This window comes from Bubalus kerabau, chromosome 1, assembly GCF_029407905.1.
Source record: "Bubalus kerabau isolate K-KA32 ecotype Philippines breed swamp buffalo chromosome 1, PCC_UOA_SB_1v2, whole genome shotgun sequence".
NCBI lineage: Eukaryota > Metazoa > Chordata > Mammalia > Artiodactyla > Bovidae > Bubalus > Bubalus kerabau.
In genome coordinates, this window is record NC_073624.1 from 143,512,670 (window position 1) to 143,518,669 (window position 6,000).

Genomic DNA, 6,000 nt, shown 5'->3' on the forward strand with positions numbered 1-6,000 from the left:
TGATGAAACTGAACAGCTTCATTTTTCTGTAAATGAGTAAGTAGTGCTGTTTGGGATAAATATGAACATTAGTGATCATCTGAAATCAAGGACTCGTGGGTCAGAGAAGCTTGACTTGCAGGTTTCTGCAAAAGGTTGCAAAAATTACTTACTTTAGGATATGGTGACATTTCTTCCCAATCCAAATAGTAACTTGGCATACCACATCTGTTTAAATGGCAGGCAGCTCTCTGTCTTTAAGAACAAATATATTTCCTCAGCTCTAAATCATGGCTGTCATTGATTTCATGTTTGATGAACCAAGGTCTTTGGAGTCAGTATGCAAAGAATGCAGTCGTGGCTAAGGTTTCGGCAGGATATACCCCACTGCCTCAGAAAATGACCAGCTATCCCTCTAGGTAGCTTCAAGAAACAGCTCTCTGATGAGTTATCCAGAGGTTAACAACTCAGAGTGCTACATCTGATCAGGTTCTTGGTGTCATCGCTATCCACGAGAAGACATAGGCTTGAAATTCTGACTACTGACAGGAAGTCAAAGGGTCACTTTCTCTCCTCCAGTCAGTTCGCAAGAAAAGAAGCCCGAATGGCCACTTCACAGAAGCCCTTGCATGGTGCTTGCATCTTTTTGATTTTCTCTCTCACTAGATACTTTAGAAAGCTTTTGGAAAATGCATTTAATCTATTCCAAAGGTCACGGCAACAAAGGTTTCTACTCCATTGCTATGTCCATGCTTGGCCAGGTTTTAAAATTTCAATCTTTGTGGGTTTTTTTTTTTTTTTTTTTTTTGACATCAACTGTACAGCAGTGAATGAAAATTACTGGCATTCAAGGCTGCAGATGAAATAGGACTAACTGTTGCTCTGTGTGTATGAGGTTGTCTAGAAATAGAGTTCCCATATTTTCTGAATTGAAAATCAATTCTGTTCTCTGACAAATATGAATGACTTCATGGGAAAAATGGGACAGAATATTTGAAATCAAGAATGTTGGGGACAGTCCAGGATGTGTGGTTTCTGTACATACAAGGGGCTCGATTTCATTCAAATTTGATGAGAGCTAAATGACTCCTCATGTGTGTTTAGGTTCACAGCCTGGGTAGACTGTTACTGCCTGCTATTGCTTGCTCTCCTCTCATCACACTCTGAGTGATGTTAAGAGTATATAGTAAAAGGCAGCTTTCAGGGGTACCACATTTCCTTAGCCAACCATTAATAAGGGGGAAATGCAATGCCTATTTGCTAATCAAATGTAATGAGCCGGTTAATGAAAAGCACATTCCAAGTTCCCCAAAGTAATGATCTTACCTCTCTCTCTCAAGTCACCATGGATGGTTTGACAAGCAGGTGGCTGAGGGTACTCAGTGATATGAATTTAGTTAATTTGCTCAGTTTCCATCCTGAGGAAATGATGCAAACAGTACTTCTCATGTTAAATACTTGTCAGGTTTTTCAAAACCCCAATGTTATTACAGGGGTGAGAAACAGGAATTAAGAGATAAAGAATTGGTGAATAACCTTAGCCCACCAGACAAATGAGAAAACTAAAGCATAGTAGGAGTCTGTGATTAATCTATGCTGATCACTAAGTTAGAACAATCATATCTGCCTTGCTTTGGGCCAGGTAATGCTAACATTGATAATAATAATAATGTGTGCTCAGTGTTTTTCTTTAATTATTTCAATAAATTCTCATAGTAACCCTGTTAGTTAGAATATAATGTTTTCCTCATACCAAAGGCAATGAAGTTGGGGATCAGAAAGGTTAAGTAACTTCTTCATGGTCACATGATGTGTAATAATTGGTGGAACAAGGATTTGATGTTGAAGCAGCTTGTACATGTTCTCTGAGCCTCTCTGGTCCTTAGGCAAATATTTCTTTTCTCTTTTTGGCTGTTGCAGCTTAATGTGTGGAATATTAGTTCCCAGACCAGGGATTGAACCTGTGCTCCCTGCAGTGGAAGCACAAGTTTTAACCACTAAACTGCCAGGGAAGTCATGAGGAGATCATTTCTTAACAACCAATATGAGGGCTGCAAAAGTTCTCCCTAAAAGATTTCCATCTTACTCTTGATCTACTCTATGGCAAGCACTATACTTTGGTTTCTATTATAATCAGTGCTTTGTCCATAGAAGGAGCTCAATAAATGTTAGCAGAATGAATTTAATTTTTAAATTTTAAGAATACATTCTGATTGTGTGCTCAGAAAGATGCAGACAGATGCAAAAGGTGTGTGTGGATTAGATAAAGTCAGGCTCACTAATTTTGCTCTGGACCCTGGGATGATGGTGTCGGAAACCTGCTGCCAAATATTGGTCTCAGGAAATTGACATATATACATCATTATGTGTAAAATAGGTAGATAGTGGGAAGTTGCTAAATAACACAGGGAGCCCAGCCTAGCCCTCTGTGATGGCCTAGATGGTAGGGTGCAGGGAGGGGAGGAGGCTCAGAAGGGAAGGGATATATGTAAAATTATGACTGATTTGCATTGTTGTATGGCAGAAACCTACACAAAATTGTAAAAGCAATTTTCTACCAATTAAAAAAAAAAAGTGAGCATATCAGGCCCTGCTCTCTCAATGTGGGTTAGCAGAGCAGGTTAAGAGCTCTGTGTGGTTAAGAGAAAGGTCAAATGCCTTCAGTTACAACTAACCTGCCACAGCAGCAGGTGAGATCAAGAAGACACAGTCAACATTTGTTCTTAGCTGGAAGAGATCTCAAACAATCCTCTGAGAAAATTCTTGGAATCCCCAAAATCTAATTGTGCTATAGCTAAATTTGTCTTCAATCAGAATTAGAGGTAAAAAAAAAAAAGTTAATTATTTATTGCCATCTTCTTCAGAGGCAGCAGATATATTTTTATCTTCACAACAAATGCATTCCCCAAACCTACATGAGACCTTGAGATTCATCAGCAGCTCTCAAGAAATAAGTTTGTCAAGAAATAAGAGCCTCAAATTCTGTTTGTTAATCTCTCTCTTTCTGGATTTGGGGTCTTGTTACTCTGTGGCCTCTAAGGGGTCAAACGTTGGCTGTGTCAGATGATTAATCGCTGAAGTTGTGTTACACTTTCTCATTAGCCTAATGAAAAGACGGCGTCCTCCCCTGGAGGGCTACAGTCCACCGGGTCGCAGAGAGTCAGACACTACTGAGCGACTAAGCACAGCTCAGAGATACAGAGTTAACCTTTCAATCATTTTTTCACCAGAGCTCTGGTAAGTTTTCTGTTCAAAGTGTATTTTAAAAAGTTGGTGTTCCATAGCCTTGAGAAGTGAAGTTGGGGAGATTACAAACCTATGGTGAAAAAAATTACATTCTCTTGGCATTTCAGTGACAAACTTGCTTTTCCTCTGGCAAGGAAGGTCCAGCAGGCTTGTCAATGGGTTTTTTTTTTTTTCCCCCTTTGGAGAGTTCCAGTGTAATTGTCTAGGCAATTACATTGTGACTGTAGTAAGATAGTCTCTATTTCCCCAGGGACTATAACTAGAAATGCAGTGCCCATATGTTTTGAGCAGGAAATCGTGGCAGCTGGCATGCCATTTAAGAGGGTAATGGGACATAATTTTTTTATATCAAGATGCTAGTAAAATCCACAAATTTCAGAAAGATATTTATGTACTTTGCTTATACTATCACAAAGAATATTATTAATTATAATAGCTAATCCTACTGAAAGTTTACTGTATGCAAAACGCAAACCTATTTGATCCTTACATTAGCACTAGACACACTAAATGCTATTATTTTTATCCACATTTGGATGATGAGGGAATTGAAGTAGAGAGTGGGTAAGAATTTCACCAACTCTCCACAGTGAGTAGGTGGCCAGGTAAAGATTTGAACCCAAGAAACAGACAGAGGGAATATACTTTTAACCATTATGCTGTATTGCTTGTATTAACTAGAGAGCCAGGTTATGCAAACAAAAGACCCCAATAACAACAATAACTACAATTTACACTTATATACTAACTATACCATGCAAGGCACTTTTAAAATCTTGCTATGCACATTTTGTATTTAATCCCTCAGGAGTTCTATCAGGTAGGCATTATTCTCCACATTTTATAGATGGAAAAACAGAGGCACATGAACTATAAGTAACTTTACTCATGCCGATTACTACATAAGTGGTATGACTGGGATGAAAACGCAGTTAAAGGCATTCTGACCCACGTCTCTTATGTTTCTGATGTTGAAGTAATATTTTGAAAAATGGATCCCAATTATTAGATTCCTTAGTTCAATAAAACAGAATTTTCCTTGCATTCATCATTTATAATCCAAAACAACTCCAAAAACTTTCTTCTATAAATTAGGTATCTTCTAACATCATCTAAAATGGCTCAACACAAAACTACCTAAATAGAATCAAATTAATGTCCAAGAAAGGCAAGTGGATCACTGTCTTTCTTGTTTTTCCCTGGTAAAGTTATAAAAGCCTAACTTCAAAAAGAGGGAAGAAATATAGCGATTGATATTCTACAACCTATGGGAATGTTTTCAAACAGGTGACAATGTAGTTAAACTTACAACTTAATGCTTAATAGAATTTCTTTATTTTTTAATTTTTATTGATTTAAAATATTATGTTAATTTCAGATTGAGGACATAGCAACTTGACATTTTTATATATTGCAAAATAATCATCACAATAAGCCTAGTTACCACCTGTTACCATAAAAAATTACAATATTACTGACCATATTTCTTATGCTGTACATTACATCCCCATGGCTTATTTATTTTATAACTAGAAGTTTTTAATCTCTTAATCTCCCTATTTCACTCATCTCCCAACTTATGTTCCATTTGTTTTCTGTTATCTGTGAGTCTATTTCTCTTTCATCATGTTTGTTTATTTTTTAGATTACATATATAAAAGAAAACATACAGTGTTTATCTTTGACTTACTTCAGTAAGCAGAATATCCTCAAGGTTCATCCATGTTGTTGCAAATGGAAACTTTTATTCTTTTTTATGTATTATTAATAATCCATTGTATATATCAATATATAGCATACTTTCTTATCCATTCATCTGTTGATGGACACCTAGGTTGCTTCCCTATCTTGGCTATAATAAATAATGAACACTGGAATCTATATGTCTTTTTGAATTAGTGTTTTCATTTCTTTGGTTACAAATACAGAAGTGGAATTACTGGATGATATGGTAATTCAGTTTTTAATTTTTTAAGGAACATCTTTACTATTTCATAGTGGCTATACCAATGTACATTCAACAGCAGTTTAATAGGGTTCTGTTTTATCCACATCCTCACCAATACTTATTATTTGTTGACTATTTGATGATAGCCATTCTGACAGGTGTGAAGTGAATCTTGTTGTGGTTTTGGTTTGCATTTCCCTGATGATTAGTGATGTTGAGCATCTTTTCATGTGTCTTTTGGCCATCTGTAATGTCTTCTTTGGGAAAATGCTTATTCTGGGCCTCTGCCCAGTTTTAAGTCAAGTTAGTTTTATTTTTGATGTTGAGTTGTATAAATTCTTTGTGTATTTTAGATAATAACTCCTTATTGGGTATATCATTTGCAACTGTCTTCTTCCATTCAGTAGGTTGTCTTTTCATTTATTCATAGTTTCTTTTGCTGTGAAAATTTTTTAAGTTTGATGTAGTTGCTTTTGTTTGTTTTTGCTCTTGTTTCCCTTACCTGAGGAGACATATCCAAAACATTATTGTTAAGACTGATACCAAAGTATATACTGCCTATGTTTTCTTCTATGATTTTTGATCATGATTTTTAGCTTTCATTCTATTAATGTGGTGTTTAACATTTATTAATTTACATATGTTGAACCATTTTTGCATCTCAGGGAAATATTCTTTAAGTGTTTTGTAAAACTCAACAGTTAAGTCATTTGGTCCTGGACTTTTGTTTGTTGAGTTTTAAAAAAATTATTGATTCAACTTCCTGACTGGTAATCAGTTATGTTCTTTTCTTTTCCACTTAGAGAAGTGCTTTTAACATTTCTTGT